Source organism: Corella eumyota, chromosome 7 (genome assembly GCF_963082875.1).
Source record: "Corella eumyota chromosome 7, kaCorEumy4.1, whole genome shotgun sequence".
NCBI classification, from domain to species: Eukaryota; Metazoa; Chordata; class Ascidiacea; order Phlebobranchia; family Corellidae; genus Corella; species Corella eumyota.
In genome coordinates this window covers 7,159,725-7,179,285 of record NC_137496.1, presented here as the reverse complement: position 1 = coordinate 7,179,285, position 19,561 = coordinate 7,159,725, and the positions used below count along the sequence as shown (strand labels likewise).

The window sequence follows — 19,561 nt, the reverse complement described above, 5'->3', positions numbered from 1 at the left end:
ACCACAAATGGAAGCATTTTATTTGAATAGGAAAGGTTATCTTGCCATTTTTTTGATAGCTTTGCGCAGAGGCGATATCGTAACCGATGAGGTTTATCCGAGGTGCGATTATTGCTAGTTGAAAACTATTCCCAATACCCCGCCCTGACGACGTGAAAAACCGTTGGCCGAGGCAATTTCTGAAGATTTCCCAGTGAAGTCTTTTATTCTAACTCAAAAGCTGTTATGTAGGAGGTTTATGTGACAGGTTTTGACTGTTAGATTTAAGTTTCGAAGCGCACCAATACCACATGCTTTGGTTTTTCGTCGAGTAATCGCAGCGAGCTCTAACACGTTTAAATAAAACCATTTTTTAATAAATTAAATAAAAAAATATCATAGAAAAAACTAAGGCTTTTATGATTTAGATTTATAAGTGTCGATTCAACGGACCTAAAAAATCTCGACCGACAAAAACTTGTTGGTCTATAATAAGGGTAAGTATATTAAACTTACCTCGGGTACGAAAGGTTCCGGATTGGATTACCACACAAACCTTTGTTATTTTTGAATTGATTTATTCCCATTTTTAAAAATTACATAGTTTATGTGATAAAATTTTATTGGGTTTATAATCTTTTTTTATTTAAATAACCAAAACCGCTGAAAATTAACTTTCAAAATTATTAAGTAAAAACAAATTGAAAAATAAATTTATTGATACTGGAAAACTGTGAATTTTTTTAAATGTATGTCAAAAAAGTTGTGCTTATCTTGATTATGTTGTGGTTAAATTTAAAAAAAAAAATTTCAGCATTTTGATAAAAACTTATAAGAAAAAGCAAGATAAAATTTTACTTGACGACGTTAGGTATCGGATAAATAGTTGTTATACAATTTATTATTTTGGTGCTTTTATTAAACAAAAATGAAATTAGTTTTCTATGCTTAATAATTATGTTTAATGGTCAAACAACTTTGTTAATTAAAATTTTAATGTGTATTCCTTGATTAAAAATTTTTGCGCACCACAAATGGAAGCATTTTATTTGAATAGGAAAGGTTATCTTGCCATTTTTTTGATAGCTTTGCGCAGAGGCGATATCGTAACCGATGAGGTTTATCCGAGGTGCGATTATTGCTAGTTGAAAACTATTCCCAATACCCCGCCCTGACGACGTGAAAAACCGTTGGCCGAGCCAATTTCTGAAGATTTCCCAGTGAAGTCTTTTATTCTAAATCAAAAGCCGTTATGTAGGAGGTTTATGTGACAGGTTTTGACTGATAGATTTAAGTTTCGAATCGCACCAATACCACATGCTTTGGTTTTTCGTCGAGTAATCGCAGCGAGCTCTAACACGTTTAAATAAAACCATTTTTTAATAAATTAAATAAAAAAATATCATAGAAAAAACCAAGGCTTTTATGATTTAGATTTATAAGTGTCGATTCAACGGACCTAAAAAATCTCGACCGACAAAAACTTGTTGGTCTATAATAAGGGTAAGTATATTAAACTTACCTCGGGTACGAAAGGTTCCGGATTGGATTACCACACAAACCTTTGTTATTTTTGAATTGATTTATCCCCATTTTTAAAAATTACATAGTTTATGTGATAAAATTTTATTGGGTTTATAATCTTTTTTTATTTAAATAACCAAAACCACTGAAAATTAACTTTCAAAATTATTAAGTAAAAACAAATTGAATAATAAATTTATTGATACTGGAATACTGTGAATTTTTTTAAATGTATGTCAAAAAAGTTGTGCTTATCTTGATTATGTTGTGGTTAAATTTAAAAAAAAAATTTTCAGCATTTTGATAAAAACTTATAAGAAAAAGCAAGATAAAATTTTACTTGACGACGTTAGGTATCGGATAAATAGTTGTTATACAATTTATTATTTTGGTGCTTTTATTAAACAAAAATGAAATTAGTTTTCTATGCTTAATAATTATGTTTAATGGTCAAACAAATTTGTTAATTAAAATTTTAATGTGTATTCCTTGATTAAAAATTTTTGCGCACCACAAATGGAAGCATTTTATTTGAATAGGAAAGGTTATCTTGCCATTTTTTGATAGCTTTGCGCAGAGGCTATATCGTAACCGATGAGGTTTATCCGAGGTGCGATTATTGCTAGTTGAAAACTATTCCCAATACCCCGCCCTGACGACGTGAAAAACCGTTGGCCGAGCCAATTTCTGAAGATTTCCCAGTGAAGTCTTTTATTCTAAATCAAAAGCTGTTATGTAGGAGGTTTATGTGACAGGTTTTGACTGTTAGATTTAAGTTTCGAAGCGCACCAATACCACATGCTTTGGTTTTTCGTCGAGTAATCGCAGCGAGCTCTAACACGTTTAAATAAAACCATTTTTTAATAAATTAAATAAAAAAATATCATAGAAAAAACCAAGGCTTTTATGATTTAGATTTATAAGTGTCGATTCAACGGACCTAAAAAATCTCGACCGACAAAAACTTGTTGGTCTATAATAAGGGTAAGTATATTAAACTTACCTCGGGTACGAAAGGTTCCGGATTGGATTACCACACAAACCTTTGTTATTTTTGAATTGATTTATTCCCATTTTTAAAAATTACATAGTTTATGTGATAAAATTTTATTGGGTTTATAATCTTTTTTTATTTAAATAACCAAAACCGCTGAAAATTAACTTTCAAAATTATTAAGTAAAAACAAATTGAATAATAAATTTATTGATACTGGAAAACTGTGAATTTTTTTAAATGTATGTCAAAAAAGTTGTGCTTATCTTGATTATGTTGTGGTTAAATTTAAAAAAAAAATTTTCAGCATTTTGATAAAAACTTATAAAAAAAAGCAAGATAAAATTTTACTTGACGACGTTAGGTATCGGATAAATAGTTGTTATACAATTTATTATTTTGGTGCTTTTATTAAACAAAAATGAAATTAGTTTTCTATGCTTAATAATTATGTTTAATGGTCAAACAAATTTGTTAATTAAAATTTTAATGTGTATTCCTTGATTAAAAATTTTTGCGCACCACAAATGGAAGCATTTTATTTGAATAGGAAAGGTTATCTTGCCATTTTTTGATAGCTTTGCGCACAGGCGATATCGTAACCGATGAGGTTTATCCGAGGTGCGATTATTGCTAGTTGAAAACTATTCCCAATACCCCGCCCTGACGACGTGAAAAACCGTTGGCCGAGGCAATTTCTGAAGATTTCCCAGTGAAGTCTTTTATTCTAAATCAAAAGCTGTTATGTAGGAGGTTTATGTGACAGGTTTTGACTGATAGATTTAAGTTTCGAATCGCACCAATACCACATGCTTTGGTTTTTCGTCGAGTAATCGCAGCGAGCTCTAACACGTTTAAATAAAACCATTTTTTAATAAATTAAATAAAAAAATATCATAGAAAAAACCAAGGCTTTTATGATTTAGATTTATAAGTGTCGATTCAACGGACCTAAAAAATCTCGACCGACAAAAACTTGTTGGTCTATAATAAGGGTAAGTATATTAAACTTACCTCGGGTACGAAAGGTTCCGGATTGGATTACCACACAAACCTTTGTTATTTTTGAATTGATTTATTCCCATTTTTAAAAATTACATAGTTTATGTGATAAAATTTTATTGGGTTTATAATCTTTTTTTATTTAAATAACCAAAACCGCTGAAAATTAACTTTCAAAATTATTAAGTAAAAACAAATTGAATAATAAATTTATTGATACTGGAAAACTGTGAATTTTTTTAAATGTATGTCAAAAAAGTTGTGCTTATCTTGATTATGTTGTGGTTAAATTTAAAAAAAAAATTTTCAGCATTTTGATAAAAACATATAAAAAAAAGCAAGATAAAATTTTACTTGACGACGTTAGGTATTGGATAAATAGTTGTTATACATTTATGATTTTGGTGCTTTTATTAAACAAAAATGAAATTAGTTTTCTATGCTTAATAATTATGTTTAATGGTCAAACAAATTTGTTAATTAAAATTTTAATGTGTATTCCTTGATTAAAAATTTTTGCGCACCACAAATGGAAGCATTTTATTTGAATAGGAAAGGTTATCTTGCCATTTTTTGATAGCTTTGCGCACAGGCGATATCGTAACCGATGAGGTTTATCCGAGGTGCGATTATTGCTAGTTGAAAACTATTCCCAATACCCCGCCCTGACGACGTGAAAAACCGTTGGCCGAGGCAATTTCTGAAGATTTCCCAGTGAAGTCTTTTATTCTAAATCAAAAGCTGTTATGTAAGAGGTTTATGTGACAGGTTTTGACTGATAGATTTAAGTTTCGAAGCGCACCAATACCACATGCTTTGGTTTTTCGTCGAGTAATCGCAGCGAGCTCTAACACGTTTAAATAAAACCATTTTTTAATAAATTAAATAAAAAAATATCATAGAAAAAACCAAGGCTATTATGATTTAGATTTATAAGTGTCGATTCAACGGACTTAAAAAATCTCGACCGACAAAAACTTGTTGGTCTATAATAAGGGTAAGTATATTAAACTTACCTCGGGTACGAAAGGTTCCGGATTAGATTACCACACAAACCTTTGTTATTTTTGAATTGATTTATTCCCATTTTTAAAAATTACATAGTTTATGTGATAAAATTTTATTGGGTTTATAATCTTTTTTTATTTAAATAACCAAAACCGCTGAAAATTAACTTTCAAAATTATTAAGTAAAAAAAATTGAATAATAAATTTATTGATACTGGAAAACTGTGAATTTTTTTAAATGTATGTCAAAAAAGTTGTGCTTATCTTGATTATGTTGTGGTTAAATTTAAAAAAAAAATTTTCAGCATTTTGATAAAAACTTATAAGAAAAAGCAAGATAAAATTTTACTTGACGACGTTAGGTATCGGATAAATAGTTGTTATACAATTTATTATTTTGGTGCTTTTATTAAACAAAAATGAAATTAGTTTTCTATGCTTAATAATTATGTTTAATGGTCAAACAACTTTGTTAATTAAAATTTTAATGTGTATTCCTTGATTAAAAATTTTTGCGCACCACAAATGGAAGCATTTTATTTGAATAGGAAAGGTTATCTTGCCATTTTTTTGATAGCTTTGCGCAGAGGCGATATCGTAACCGATGAGGTTTATCCGAGGTGCGATTATTGCTAGTTGAAAACTATTCCCAATACCCCGCCCTGACGACGTGAAAAACCGTTGGCCGAGGCAATTTCTGAAGATTTCCCAGTGAAGTCTTTTATTCTAACTCAAAAGCTGTTATGTAGGAGGTTTATGTGACAGGTTTTGACTGTTAGATTTAAGTTTCGAAGCGCACCAATACCACATGCTTTGGTTTTTCGTCGAGTAATCGCAGCGAGCTCTAACACGTTTAAATAAAACCATTTTTTAATAAATTAAATAAAAAAATATCATAGAAAAAACTAAGGCTTTTATGATTTAGATTTATAAGTGTCGATTCAACGGACCTAAAAAATCTCGACCGACAAAAACTTGTTGGTCTATAATAAGGGTAAGTATATTAAACTTACCTCGGGTACGAAAGGTTCCGGATTGGATTACCACACAAACCTTTGTTATTTTTGAATTGATTTATTCCCATTTTTAAAAATTACATAGTTTATGTGATAAAATTTTATTGGGTTTATAATCTTTTTTTATTTAAATAACCAAAACCGCTGAAAATTAACTTTCAAAATTATTAAGTAAAAACAAATTGAATAATAAATTTATTGATACTGGAAAACTGTGAATTTTTTTAAATGTATGTCAAAAAAGTTGTGCTTATCTTGATTATGTTGTGGTTAAATTTAAAATAAAATTTTCAGCATTTTGATAAAAACTTATAAGAAAAAGCAAGATAAAATTTTACTTGACGACGTTAGGTATCGGATAAATAGTTGTTATACAATTTATTATTTTGGTGCTTTTATTAAACAAAAATGAAATTAGTTTTCTATGCTTAATAATTATGTTTAATGGTCAAACAAATTTGTTATTTAAAATTTTAATGTGTATTTCTTGATTAAAAATTTTTGCGCACCACAAATGGAAGCATTTTATTTGAATAGGAAAGGTTATCTTGCCATTTTTTGATAGCTTTGCGCAGAGGCGATATCGTAACCGATGAGGTTTATCCCAGGTGCGATTATTGCTAATTGAAAACTATTCCCAATACCCCGCCCTGGCGACGTGAAAAACCGTTGGCCGAGGCAATTTCTGAAGATTTCCCAGTGAAGTCTTTTATTCTAAATTAAAAGCTGTTATGTAGGAAGTTTATGTGACAGGTTTTGACTGATAGATTTAAGTTTCGAAGCGCACCAATACCACATGCTTTGGTTTTTCGTCGAGTAATCGCAGCGAGCTCTAACACGTTTAAATAAAACCATTTTTTAATAAATTAAATAAAAAAATATCATAGAAAAAACCAAGGCTATTATGATTTAGATTTATAAGTGTCGATTCAACGGACTTAAAAAATCTCGACCGACAAAAACTTGTTGGTCTATAATAAGGGTAAGTATATTAAACTTACCTCGGGTACGAAAGGTTCCGGATTGGATTACCACACAAACCTTTGTTATTTTTGAATTGATTTATTCCCATTTTTAAAAATTACATAGTTTATGTGATAAAATTTTATTGGGTTTATAATCTTTTTTTATTTAAATAACCAAAACCGCTGAAAATTAACTTTCAAAATTATTAAGTAAAAACAAATTGAAAAATAAATTTATTGATACTGGAAAACTGTGAATTTTTTTAAATGTATGTCAAAAAAGTTGTGCTTATCTTGATTATGTTGTGGTTAAATTTAAAAAAAAAAATTTCAGCATTTTGATAAAAACTTATAAGAAAAAGCAAGATAAAATTTTACTTGACGACGTTAGGTATCGGATAAATAGTTGTTATACAATTTATTATTTTGGTGCTTTTATTAAACAAAAATGAAATTAGTTTTCTATGCTTAATAATTATGTTTAATGGTCAAACAACTTTGTTAATTAAAATTTTAATGTGTATTCCTTGATTAAAAATTTTTGCGCACCACAAATGGAAGCATTTTATTTGAATAGGAAAGGTTATCTTGCCATTTTTTTGATAGCTTTGCGCAGAGGCGATATCGTAACCGATGAGGTTTATCCGAGGTGCGATTATTGCTAGTTGAAAACTATTCCCAATACCCCGCCCTGACGACGTGAAAAACCGTTGGCCGAGCCAATTTCTGAAGATTTCCCAGTGAAGTCTTTTATTCTAAATCAAAAGCTGTTATGTAGGAGGTTTATGTGACAGGTTTTGACTGTTAGATTTAAGTTTCGCAGCGCACCAATACCACATGCTTTGGTTTTTCGTCGAGTAATCGCAGCGAGCTCTAACACGTTTAAATAAAACCATTTTTTAATAAATTAAATAAAAAAATATCATAGAAAAAACCAAGGCTTTTATGATTTAGATTTATAAGTGTCGATTCAACGGACCTAAAAAATCTCGACCGACAAAAACTTGTTGGTCTATAATAAGGGTAAGTATATTAAACTTACCTCGGGTACGAAAGGTTCCGGATTGGATTACCACACAAACCTTTGTTATTTTTGAATTGATTTATTCCCATTTTTAAAAATTACATAGTTTATGTGATAAAATTTTATTGGGTTTATAATCTTTTTTTATTTAAATAACCAAAACCGCTGAAAATTAACTTTCAAAATTATTAAGTAGAAACAAATTGAATAATAAATTTATTGATACTGGAAAACTGTGAATTTTTTTAAATGTATGTCAAAAAAGTTGTGCTTATCTTGATTATGTTGTGGTTAAATTTAAAAAAAAAATTTTCAGCATTTTGATAAAAACTTATAAGAAAAAGCAAGATAAAATTTTACTTGACGACGTTAGGTATCGGATAAATAGTTGTTATACAATTTATTATTTTGGTGCTTTTATTAAACAAAAATGAAATTAGTTTTCTATGCTTAATAATTATGTTTAATGGTCAAACAACTTTGTTAATTAAAATTTTAATGTGTATTCCTTGATTAAAAATTTTTGCGCACCACAAATGGAAGCATTTTATTTGAATAGGAAAGGTTATCTTGCCATTTTTTTGATAGCTTTGCGCAGAGACGATATCGTAACCGATGAGGTTTATCCGAGGTGCGATTATTGCTAGTTGAAAACTATTCCCAATACCCCGCCCTGACGACGTGAAAAACCGTTGGCCGAGCCAATTTGTGAAGATTTCCCAGTGAAGTCTTTTATTCTAAATCAAAAGCTGTTATGTAGGAGGTTTATGTGACAGGTTTTGACTGTTAGATTTAAGTTTCGAAGCGCACCAATACCACATGCTTTGGTTTTTCGTCGAGTAATCGCAGCGAGCTCTAACACGTTTAAATAAAACCATTTTTTAATAAATTAAATAAAAAAATATCATAGAAAAAACCAAGGCTTTTATGATTTAGATTTATAAGTGTCGATTCAACGGACCTAAAAAATCTCGACCGACAAAAACTTGTTGGTCTATAATAAGGGTAAGTATATTAAACTTACCTCGGGTACGAAAGGTTCCGGATTGGATTACCACACAAACCTTTGTTATTTTTAAATTGATTTATTCCCATTTTTAAAAATTACATAGTTTATGTGATAAAATTTTATTGGGTTTATAATCTTTTTTTATTTAAATAACCAAAACCGCTGAAAATTAACTTTCAAAATTATTAAGTAAAAACAAATTGAATAATAAATTTATTGATACTGGAAAACTGTGAATTTTTTTACATGTATGTCAAAAAAGTTGTGCTTATCTTGATTATGTTGTGGTTAAATTTAAAAAAAAAATTTTCAGCATTTTGATAAAAACTTATAAAAAAAAGCAAGATAAAATTTTACTTGACGACGTTAGGTATCGGATAAATAGTTGTTATACAATTTATTATTTTGGTGCTTTTATTAAACAAAAATGAAATTAGTTTTCTATGCTTAATAATTATGTTTAATGGTCAAACAACTTTGTTAATTAAAATTTTAATGTGTATTCCTTGATTAAAAATTTTTGCGCACCACAAATGGAAGCATTTTATTTGAATAGGAAAGGTTATCTTGCCATTTTTTGATAGCTTTGCGCAGAGGCGATATCGTAACCGATGAGGTTTATCCGAGGTGCGATTATTGCTAGTAGAAAACTATTCCCAACACCCCGCCCTGACGACGTGAAAAACCGTTGGCGGAGGCAATTTCTGAAGATTTCCCAGTGAAGTCTTTTATTCTAAATCAAAAGCCGTTATGTAGGAGGTTTATGTGACAGGTTTTGACTGATAGATTTAAGTTTCGAATCGCACCAATACCACATGCTTTGGTTTTTCGTCGAGTAATCGCAGCGAGCTCTAACACGTTTAAATAAAACCATTTTTTAATAAATTAAATAAAAAAATATCATAGAAAAAACCAAGGCTTTTATGATTTAGATTTATAAGTGTCGATTCAACGGACCTAAAAAATCTCGACCGACAAAAACTTGTTGGTCTATAATAAGGGTAAGTATATTAAACTTACCTCGGGTACGAAAGGTTCCGGATTGGATTACCACACAAACCTTTGTTATTTTTGAATTGATTTATCCCCATTTTTAAAAATTACATAGTTTATGTGATAAAATTTTATTGGGTTTATAATCTTTTTTTATTTAAATAACCAAAACCGCTGAAAATTAACTTTCAAAATTATTAAGTAAAAACAAATTGAATAATAAATTTATTGATACTGGAAAACTGTGAATTTTTTTAAATGTATGTCAAAAAAGTTGTGCTTATCTTGATTATGTTGTGGTTAAATTTAAAAAAAAAATTTTCAGCATTTTGATAAAAACTTATAAGAAAAAGCAAGATAAAATTTTACTTGACGACGTTAGGTATCGGATAAATAGTTGTTATACAATTTATTATTTTGGTGCTTTTATTAAACAAAAATGAAATTAGTTTTCTATGCTTAATAATTATGTTTAATGGTCAAACAAATTTGTTAATTAAAATTTTAATGTGTATTCCTTGATTAAAAATTTTTGCGCACCACAAATGGAAGCATTTTATTTGAATAGGAAAGGTTATCTTGCCATTTTTTGATAGCTTTGCGCAGAGGCTATATCGTAACCGATGAGGTTTATCCGAGGTGCGATTATTGCTAGTTGAAAACTATTCCCAATACCCCGCCCTGACGACGTGAAAAACCGTTGGCCGAGGCAATTTCTGAAGATTTCCCAGTGAAGTCTTTTATTCTAAATCAAAAGCTGTTATGTAGGAGGTTTATGTGACAGGTTTTGACTGTTAGATTTAAGTTTCGAAGCGCACCAATACCACATGCTTTGGTTTTTCGTCGAGTAATCGCAGCGAGCTCTAACACGTTTAAATAAAACCATTTTTTAATAAATTAAATAAAAAAATATCATAGAAAAAACCAAGGCTTTTATGATTTAGATTTATAAGTGTCGATTCAACGGACCTAAAAAATCTCGACCGACAAAAACTTGTTGGTCTATAATAAGGGTAAGTATATTAAACTTACCTCGGGTACGAAAGGTTCCGGATTGGATTACCACACAAACCTTTGTTATTTTTGAATTGATTTATTCCCATTTTTAAAAATTACATAGTTTATGTGATAAAATTTTATTGGGTTTATAATCTTTTTTTATTTAAATAACCAAAACCGCTGAAAATTAACTTTCAAAATTATTAAGTAAAAACAAATTGAATAATAAATTTATTGATACTGGAAAACTGTGAATTTTTTTAAATGTATGTCAAAAAAGTTGTGCTTATCTTGATTATGTTGTGGTTAAATTTAAAAAAAAAATTTTCAGCATTTTGATAAAAACTTATAAAAAAAAGCAAGATAAAATTTTACTTGACGACGTTAGGTATCGGATAAATAGTTGTTATACAATTTATTATTTTGGTGCTTTTATTAAACAAAAATGAAATTAGTTTTCTATGCTTAATAATTATGTTTAATGGTCAAACAACTTTGTTAATTAAAATTTTAATGTGTATTCCTTGATTAAAAATTTTTGCGCACCACAAATGGAAGCATTTTATTTGAATAGGAAAGGTTATCTTGCCATTTTTTTGATAGCTTTGCGCAGAGACGATATCGTAACCGATGAGGTTTATCCGAGGTGCGATTATTGCTAGTTGAAAACTATTCCCAATACCCCGCCCTGACGACGTGAAAAACCGTTGGCCGAGCCAATTTGTGAAGATTTCCCAGTGAAGTCTTTTATTCTAAATCAAAAGCTGTTATGTAGGAGGTTTATGTGACAGGTTTTGACTGTTAGATTTAAGTTTCGAAGCGCACCAATACCACATGCTTTGGTTTTTCGTCGAGTAATCGCAGCGAGCTCTAACACGTTTAAATAAAACCATTTTTTAATAAATTAAATAAAAAAATATCATAGAAAAAACCAAGGCTTTTATGATTTAGATTTATAAGTGTCGATTCAACGGACCTAAAAAATCTCGACCGACAAAAACTTGTTGGTCTATAATAAGGGTAAGTATATTAAACTTACCTCGGGTACGAAAGGTTCCGGATTGGATTACCACACAAACCTTTGTTATTTTTGAATTGATTTATTCCCATTTTTAAAAATTACATAGTTTATGTGATAAAATTTTATTGGGTTTATAATCTTTTTTTATTTAAATAACCAAAACCGCTGAAAATTAACTTTCAAAATTATTAAGTAAAAACAAATTGAATAATAAATTTATTGATACTGGAAAACTGTGAATTTTTTTACATGTATGTCAAAAAAGTTGTGCTTATCTTGATTATGTTGTGGTTAAATTTAAAAAAAAAATTTTCAGCATTTTGATAAAAACTTATAAAAAAAAGCAAGATAAAATTTTACTTGACGACGTTAGGTATCGGATAAATAGTTGTTATACAATTTATTATTTTGGTGCTTTTATTAAACAAAAATGAAATTAGTTTTCTATGCTTAATAATTATGTTTAATGGTCAAACAAATTTGTTAATTAAAATTTTAATGTGTATTCCTTGATTAAAAATTTTTGCGCACCACAAAAGGAAGCATTTTATTTGAATAGGAAAGGTTATCTTGCCATTTTTTGATAGCTTTGCGCAGAGGCGATATCGTAACCTATGAGGTTTATCCGAGGTGCGATTATTGCTAGTTGAAAACTATTCCCAATACCCCGCCCTGACGACGTGAAAAACCGTTGGCCGAGGCAATTTCTGAAGATTTCCCAGTGAAGTCTTTTATTCTAAATCAAAAGCCGTTATGTAGGAGGTTTATGTGACAGGTTTTGACTGATAGATTTAAGTTTCGAATCGCACCAATACCACATGCTTTGGTTTTTCGTCGAGTAATCGCAGCGAGCTCTAACACGTTTAAATAAAACCATTTTTTAACAAATTAAATAAAAAAATATCATAGAAAAAACCAAGGCTTTTATGATTTAGATTTATAAGTGTCGATTCAACGGACCTAAAAAATCTCGACCGACAAAAACTTGTTGGTCTATAATAAGGGTAAGTATATTAAACTTACCTCGGGTACGAAAGGTTCCGGATTGAATTACCACACAAACCTTTGTTATTTTTGAATTGATTTATCCCCATTTTTAAAAATTACATAGTTTATGTGATAAAATTTTATTGGGTTTATAATCTTTTTTTATTTAAATAACCAAAACCGCTGAAAATTAACTTTCAAAATTATTAAGTAAAAACAAATTGAATAATAAATTTATTGATACTGGAAAACTGTGAATTTTTTTAAATGTATGTCAAAAAAGTTGTGCTTATCTTGATTATGTTGTGGTTAAATTTAAAAAAAAAATTTTCAGCATTTTGATAAAAACTTATAAGAAAAAGCAAGATAAAATTTTACTTGACGACGTTAGGTATCGGATAAATAGTTGTTATACAATTTATTATTTTGGTGCTTTTATTAAACAAAAATGAAATTAGTTTTCTATGCTTAATAATTATGTTTAATGGTCAAACAAATTTGTTAATTAAAATTTTAATGTGTATTCCTTGATTAAAAATTTTTGCGCACCACAAATGGAAGCATTTTATTTGAATAGGAAAGGTTATCTTGCCATTTTTTGATAGCTTTGCGCACAGGCGATATCGTAACCGATGAGGTTTATCCGAGGTGCGATTATTGCTAGTTGAAAACTATTCCCAATACCCCGCCCTGACGACGTGAAAAACCGTTGGCCGAGGCAATTTCTGAAGATTTCCCAGTGAAGTCTTTTATTCTAAATTAAAAGCTGTTATGTAGGAGGTTTATGTGACAGGTTTTGACTGATAGATTTAAGTTTCGAATCGCACCAATACCACATGCTTTGGTTTTTCGTCGAGTAATCGCAGCGAGCTCTAACACGTTTAAATAAAACCATTTTTTAATAAATTAAATAAAAAAATATCATAGAAAAAACCAAGGCTTTTATGATTTAGATTTATAAGTGTCGATTCAACGGACCTAAAAATCTCGACCGACAAAAACTTGTTGGTCTATAATAAGGGTAAGTATATTAAACTTACCTCGGGTACGAAAGGTTCCGGATTGGATTACCACACAAACCTTTGTTATTTTTGAATTGATTTATTCCCATTTTTAAAAATTACATAGTTTATGTGATAAAATTTTATTGGGTTTATAATCTTTTTTTATTTAAATAACCAAAACCGCTGAAAATTAACTTTCAAAATTATTAAGTAAAAACAAATTGAATAATAAATTTATTGATACTGGAAAACTGTGAATTTTTTTAAATGTATGTCAAAAAAGTTGTGCTTATCTTGATTATGTTGTGGTTAAATTTAAAAAAAAAATTTTCAGCATTTTGATAAAAACATATAAAAAAAAGCAAGATAAAATTTTACTTGACGACGTTAGGTATTGGATAAATAGTTGTTATACATTTATGATTTTGGTGCTTTTATTAAACAAAAATGAAATTAGTTTTCTATGCTTAATAATTATGTTTAATGGTCAAACAAATTTGTTAATTAAAATTTTAATGTGTATTCCTTGATTAAAAATTTTTGCGCACCACAAATGGAAGCATTTTATTTGAATAGGAAAGGTTATCTTGCCATTTTTTGATAGCTTTGCGCACAGGCGATATGGTAACCGATGAGGTTTATCCGAGGTGCGATTATTGCTAGTTGAAAACTATTCCCAATACCCCGCACGGACGACGTGAAAAACCGTTGGCCGAGGCAATTTCTGAAGATTTCCCAGTGAAGTCTTTTATTCTAAATCAAAAGCTGTTATGTAAGAGGTTTATGTGACAGGTTTTGACTGATAGATTTAAGTTTCGAAGCGCACCAATACCACATGCTTTGGTTTTTCGTCGAGTAATCGCAGCGAGCTCTAACACGTTTAAATAAAACCATTTTTTAATAAATTAAATAAAAAAATATCATAGAAAAAACCAAGGCTATTATGATTTAGATTTATAAGTGTCGATTCAACGGACTTAAAAAATCTCGACCGACAAAAACTTGTTGGTCTATAATAAGGGTAAGTATATTAAACTTACCTCGGGTACGAAAGGTTCCGGATTAGATTACCACACAAACCTTTGTTGTTTTTGAATTGATTTATTCCCATTTTTAAAAATTACATAGTTTATGTGATAAAATTTTATTGGGTTTATAATCTTTTTTTATTTAAATAACCAAAACCGCTGAAAATTAACTTTCAAAATTATTAAGTAAAAAAAATTGAATAATAAATTTATTGATACTGGAAAACTGTGAATTTTTTTAAATGTATGTCAAAAAAATTGTGCTTATCTTGATTATGTTGTGGTTAAATTTAAAAAAAAAATTTTCAGCATTTTGATAAAAACTTATAAGAAAAAGCAAGATAAAATTTTACTTGACGACGTTAGGTATCGGATAAATAGTTGTTATACAATTTATTATTTTGGTGCTTTTATTAAACAAAAATGAAATTAGTTTTCTATGCTTAATAATTATGTTTAATGGTCAAACAACTTTGTTAATTAAAATTTTAATGTGTATTCCTTGATTAAAAATTTTTGCGCACCACAAATGGAAGCATTTTATTTGAATAGGAAAGGTTATCTTGCCATTTTTTTGATAGCTTTGCGCAGAGGCGATATCGTAACCGATGAGGTTTATCCGAGGTGCGATTATTGCTAGTTGAAAACTATTCCCAATACCCCGCCCTGACGACGTGAAAAACCGTTGGCCGAGGCAATTTCTGAAGATTTCCCAGTGAAGTCTTTTATTCTAAATCAAAAGCTGTTATGTAGGAGGTTTATGTGACAGGTTTTGACTGTTAGATTTAAGTTTCGCAGCGCACCAATACCACATGCTTTGGTTTTTCGTCGAGTAATCGCAGCGAGCTCTAACACGTTTAAATAAAACCATTTTTTAATAAATTAAATAAAAAAATATCATAGAAAAAACCAAGGCTTTTATGATTTAGATTTATAAGTGTCGATTCAACGGACCTAAAAAATCTCGACCGACAAAAACTTGTTGGTCTATAATAAGGGTAAGTATATTAAACTTACCTCGGGTACGAAAGGTTCCGGATTGGATTACCACACAAACCTTTGTTATTTTTGAATTGATTTATTCCCATTTTTAAAAATTACATAGTTTATGTAATAAAATTTTATTGGGTTTATAATCTTTTTTTATTTAAATAACCAAAACCGCTGAAAATTAACTTTCAAAATTATTAAGTAGAAACAAATTGAATAATAAATTTATTGATACTGGAAAACTGTGAATTTTTTTAAATGTATGTCAAAAAAGTTGTGCTTATCTTGATTATGTTGTGGTTAAATTTAAAAAAAAAATTTTTCAGCATTTTGATAAAAACTTATAAGAAAAAGCAAGATAAAATTTTACTTGACGACGTTAGGTATCGGATAAATAGTTGTTATACAATTTATTATTTTGGTGCTTTTATTAAACAAAATGAAATTAGTTTTCTATGCTTAATAATTATGTTTAATGGTCAAACAACTTTGTTAATTAAAATTTTAATGTGTATTCCTTGATTAAAAATTTTTGCGCACCACAAATGGAAGCATTTTATTTGAATAGGAAAGGTTATCTTGCCATTTTTTTGATAGCTTTGCGCAGAGACGATATCGTAACCGATGAGGTTTATCCGAGGTGCGATTATTGCTAGTTGAAAACTATTCCCAATACCCCGCCCTGACGACGTGAAAAACCGTTGGCCGAGCCAATTTGTGAAGATTTCCCAGTGAAGTCTTTTATTCTAACTCAAAAGCTGTTATGTAGGAGGTTTATGTGACAGGTTTTGACTGTTAGATTTAAGTTTCGAAGCGCACCAATACCACATGCTTTGGTTTTTCGTCGAGTAATCGCAGCGAGCTCTAACACGTTTAAATAAAACCATTTTTTAATAAATTAAATAAAAAAATATCATAGAAAAAACTAAGGCTTTTATGATTTAGATTTATAAGTGTCGATTCAACGGACCTAAAAAATCTCGACCGACAAAAACTTGTTGGTCTATAATAAGGGTAAGTATATTAAACTTACCTCGGGTACGAAAGGTTCCGGATTGGATTACCACACAAACTTTTGTTATTTTTGAATTGATTTATTCCCATTTTTAAAAATTACATAGTTTATGTGATAAAATTTTATTGGGTTTATAATCTTTTTTTATTTAAATAACCAAAACCGCTGAAAATTAACTTTCAAAATTATTAAGTAAAAACAAATTGAATAATAAATTTATTGATACTGGAAAACTGTGAATTTTTTTAAATGTATGTCAAAAAAGTTGTGCTTATCTTGATTATGTTGTGGTTAAATTTAAAATAAAATTTTCAGCATTTTGATAAAAACTTATAAGAAAAAGCAAGATAAAATTTTACTTGACGACGTTAGGTATCGGATAAATAGTTGTTATACAATTTATTATTTTGGTGCTTTTATTAAACAAAAATGAAATTAGTTTTCTATGCTTAATAATTATGTTTAATGGTCAAACAAATTTGTTATTTAAAATTTTAATGTGTATTTCTTGATTAAAAATTTTTGCGCACCACAAATGGAAGCATTTTATTTGAATAGGAAAGGTTATCTTGCCATTTTTTGACAGCTTTGCGCAGAGGCGATATCGTAACCGATGAGGTTTATCCCAGGTGCGATTATTGCTAGTTGAAAACTATTCCCAATACCCCGCCCTGGCGACGTGAAAAACCGTTGGCCGAGGCAATTTCTGAAGATTTCCCAGTGAAGTCTTTTATTCTAAATCAAAAGCTGTTATGTAGGAAGTTTATGTGACAGGTTTTGACTGATAGATTTAAGTTTCGAAGCGCACCAATACCACATGCTTTGGTTTTTCGTCGAGTAATCGCAGCGAGCTCTAACACGTTTAAATAAAACCATTTTTTAATAAATTAAATAAAAAAATATCATAGAAAAAACCAAGGCTATTATGATTTAGATTTATAAGTGTCGATTCAACGGACTTAAAAAATCTCGACCGACAAAAACTTGTTGGTCTATAATAAGGGTAAGTATATTAAACTTACCTCGGGTACGAAAGGTTCCGGATTGGATTACCACACAAACCTTTGTTATTTTTGAATTGATTTATTCCCATTTTTAAAAATTACATAGTTTATGTGATAAAATTTTATTGGGTTTATAATCTTTTTTTATTTAAATAACCAAAACCGCTGAAAATTAACTTTCAAAATTATTAAGTAAAAACAAATTGAATAATAAATTTATTGATACTGGAAAACTGTGAATTTTTTTAAATGTATGTCAAAAAAGTTGTGCTTATCTTGATTATGTTGTGGTTAAATTTAAAAAAAAAATTTTCAGCATTTTGATAAAAACATATAAAAAAAAGCAAGATAAAATTTTACTTGACGACGTTAGGTATTGGATAAATAGTTGTTATACATTTATGATTTTGGTGCTTTTATTAAACAAAAATGAAATTAGTTTTCTATGCTTAATAATTATGTTTAATGGTCAAACAAATTTGTTAATTAAAATTTTAATGTGTATTCCTTGATTAAAAATTTTTGCGCACCACAAATGGAAGCATTTTATTTGAATAGGAAAGGTTATCTTGCCATTTTTTGATAGCTTTGCGCACAGGCGATATCGTAACCGATGAGGTTTATCCGAGGTGCGATTATTGCTAGTTGAAAACTATTCCCAATACCCCGCACGGACGACGTGAAAAACCGTTGGCCGAGGCAATTTCTGAAGATTTCCCAGTGAAGTCTTTTATTCTAAATCAAAAGCTGTTATGTAAGAGGTTTATGTGACAGGTTTTGACTGATAGATTTAAGTTTCGAAGCGCACCAATACCACATGCTTTGGTTTTTCGTCGAGTAATCGCAGCGAGCTCTAACACGTTTAAATAAAACCATTTTTTAATAAATTAAATAAAAAAATATCATAGAAAAAACCAAGGCTATTATGATTTAGATTTATAAGTGTCGATTCAACGGACTTAAAAAATCTCGACCGACAAAAACTTGTTGGTCTATAATAAGGGTAAGTATATTAAACTTACCTCGGGTACGAAAGGTTCCGGATTAGATTACCACACAAACCTTTGTTGTTTTTGAATTGATTTATTCCCATTTTTAAAAATTACATAGTTTATGTGATAAAATTTTATTGGGTTTATAATCTTTTTTTATTTAAATAACCAAAACCGCTGAAAATTAACTTTCAAAATTATTAAGTAAAAAAAATTGAATAATAAATTTATTGATACTGGAAAACTGTGAATTTTTTTAAATGTATGTCAAAAAAATTGTGCTTATCTTGATTATGTTGTGGTTAAATTTAAAAAAAAAATTTTCAGCATTTTGATAAAAACTTATAAGAAAAAGCAAGATAAAATTTTACTTGACGACGTTAGGTATCGGATAAATAGTTGTTATACAATTTATTATTTTGGTGCTTTTATTAAACAAAAATGAAATTAGTTTTCTATGCTTAATAATTATGTTTAATGGTCAAACAACTTTGTTAATTAAAATTTTAATGTGTATTCCTTGATTAAACATTTTTGCGCACCACAAATGGAAGCATTTTATTTGAATAGGAAAGGTTATCTTGCCATTTTTTTGATAGCTTTGCGCAGAGGCGATATCGTAACCGATGAGGTTTATCCGAGGTGCGATTATTGCTAGTTGAAAACTATTCCCAATACCCCGCCCTGACGACGTGAAAAACCGTTGGCCGAGGCAATTTCTGAAGATTTCCCAGTGAAGTCTTTTATTCTAAATCAAAAGCTGTTATGTAGGAGGTTTATGTGACAGGTTTTGACTGTTAGATTTAAGTTTCGCAGCGCACCAATACCACATGCTTTGGTTTTTCGTCGAGTAATCGCAGCGAGCTCTAACACGTTTAAATAAAACCATTTTTTAATAAATTAAATAAAAAAATATCATAGAAAAAACCAAGGCTTTTATGATTTAGATTTATAAGTGTCGATTCAACGGACCTAAAAAATCTCGACCGACAAAAACTTGTTGGTCT

At 29.3% G+C, this 19,561-nt stretch overlaps 20 non-coding genes across 20 annotated transcripts; all 20 read left to right on the top strand.

Moving 5' to 3' along the window:
• Nucleotides 1-57: 57 nt before the first annotated feature.
• On the top strand, nt 58-198 carry LOC145761710 (U4 spliceosomal RNA). Its single transcript, XR_014287376.1, has one exon. It is a non-coding gene; the product is annotated as a U4 spliceosomal RNA (small nuclear RNA).
• Nucleotides 199-1,063: 865 nt separating this feature from the next.
• LOC145761830 (U4 spliceosomal RNA) lies at nt 1,064-1,204 on the top strand. Its single transcript, XR_014287489.1, has one exon. It is a non-coding gene; the product is annotated as a U4 spliceosomal RNA (small nuclear RNA).
• An 864-nt stretch (nt 1,205-2,068) lies between these two features.
• On the top strand, nt 2,069-2,209 carry LOC145761820 (U4 spliceosomal RNA). Its single transcript, XR_014287480.1, has one exon. It is a non-coding gene; the product is annotated as a U4 spliceosomal RNA (small nuclear RNA).
• Nucleotides 2,210-3,073: 864 nt separating this feature from the next.
• LOC145761746 (U4 spliceosomal RNA) lies at nt 3,074-3,214 on the top strand. The gene has a single exon (XR_014287410.1). It is a non-coding gene; the product is annotated as a U4 spliceosomal RNA (small nuclear RNA).
• Nucleotides 3,215-4,077: 863 nt separating this feature from the next.
• Nucleotides 4,078-4,218, top strand: LOC145761744 (U4 spliceosomal RNA). Its single transcript, XR_014287409.1, has one exon. It is a non-coding gene; the product is annotated as a U4 spliceosomal RNA (small nuclear RNA).
• Nucleotides 4,219-5,082: 864 nt separating this feature from the next.
• On the top strand, nt 5,083-5,223 carry LOC145761709 (U4 spliceosomal RNA). The gene has a single exon (XR_014287375.1). It is a non-coding gene; the product is annotated as a U4 spliceosomal RNA (small nuclear RNA).
• Nucleotides 5,224-6,086: 863 nt separating this feature from the next.
• Nucleotides 6,087-6,227, top strand: LOC145761860 (U4 spliceosomal RNA). Its single transcript, XR_014287516.1, has one exon. It is a non-coding gene; the product is annotated as a U4 spliceosomal RNA (small nuclear RNA).
• An 865-nt stretch (nt 6,228-7,092) lies between these two features.
• LOC145761829 (U4 spliceosomal RNA) lies at nt 7,093-7,233 on the top strand. The gene has a single exon (XR_014287488.1). It is a non-coding gene; the product is annotated as a U4 spliceosomal RNA (small nuclear RNA).
• An 865-nt stretch (nt 7,234-8,098) lies between these two features.
• LOC145761896 (U4 spliceosomal RNA) lies at nt 8,099-8,239 on the top strand. Its single transcript, XR_014287551.1, has one exon. It is a non-coding gene; the product is annotated as a U4 spliceosomal RNA (small nuclear RNA).
• An 864-nt stretch (nt 8,240-9,103) lies between these two features.
• On the top strand, nt 9,104-9,244 carry LOC145761758 (U4 spliceosomal RNA). Its single transcript, XR_014287422.1, has one exon. It is a non-coding gene; the product is annotated as a U4 spliceosomal RNA (small nuclear RNA).
• Nucleotides 9,245-10,108: 864 nt separating this feature from the next.
• On the top strand, nt 10,109-10,249 carry LOC145761654 (U4 spliceosomal RNA). The gene has a single exon (XR_014287324.1). It is a non-coding gene; the product is annotated as a U4 spliceosomal RNA (small nuclear RNA).
• An 865-nt stretch (nt 10,250-11,114) lies between these two features.
• On the top strand, nt 11,115-11,255 carry LOC145761895 (U4 spliceosomal RNA). The gene has a single exon (XR_014287550.1). It is a non-coding gene; the product is annotated as a U4 spliceosomal RNA (small nuclear RNA).
• An 864-nt stretch (nt 11,256-12,119) lies between these two features.
• On the top strand, nt 12,120-12,260 carry LOC145761653 (U4 spliceosomal RNA). The gene has a single exon (XR_014287323.1). It is a non-coding gene; the product is annotated as a U4 spliceosomal RNA (small nuclear RNA).
• Nucleotides 12,261-13,124: 864 nt separating this feature from the next.
• Nucleotides 13,125-13,265, top strand: LOC145761742 (U4 spliceosomal RNA). Its single transcript, XR_014287407.1, has one exon. It is a non-coding gene; the product is annotated as a U4 spliceosomal RNA (small nuclear RNA).
• Nucleotides 13,266-14,127: 862 nt separating this feature from the next.
• LOC145761867 (U4 spliceosomal RNA) lies at nt 14,128-14,268 on the top strand. The gene has a single exon (XR_014287523.1). It is a non-coding gene; the product is annotated as a U4 spliceosomal RNA (small nuclear RNA).
• An 864-nt stretch (nt 14,269-15,132) lies between these two features.
• On the top strand, nt 15,133-15,273 carry LOC145761707 (U4 spliceosomal RNA). The gene has a single exon (XR_014287373.1). It is a non-coding gene; the product is annotated as a U4 spliceosomal RNA (small nuclear RNA).
• An 865-nt stretch (nt 15,274-16,138) lies between these two features.
• Nucleotides 16,139-16,279, top strand: LOC145761894 (U4 spliceosomal RNA). The gene has a single exon (XR_014287549.1). It is a non-coding gene; the product is annotated as a U4 spliceosomal RNA (small nuclear RNA).
• An 863-nt stretch (nt 16,280-17,142) lies between these two features.
• LOC145761854 (U4 spliceosomal RNA) lies at nt 17,143-17,283 on the top strand. The gene has a single exon (XR_014287511.1). It is a non-coding gene; the product is annotated as a U4 spliceosomal RNA (small nuclear RNA).
• Nucleotides 17,284-18,146: 863 nt separating this feature from the next.
• LOC145761778 (U4 spliceosomal RNA) lies at nt 18,147-18,287 on the top strand. Its single transcript, XR_014287440.1, has one exon. It is a non-coding gene; the product is annotated as a U4 spliceosomal RNA (small nuclear RNA).
• An 864-nt stretch (nt 18,288-19,151) lies between these two features.
• Nucleotides 19,152-19,292, top strand: LOC145761706 (U4 spliceosomal RNA). The gene has a single exon (XR_014287372.1). It is a non-coding gene; the product is annotated as a U4 spliceosomal RNA (small nuclear RNA).
• The last annotated feature ends 269 nt before the right edge of the window (nt 19,293-19,561 follow it).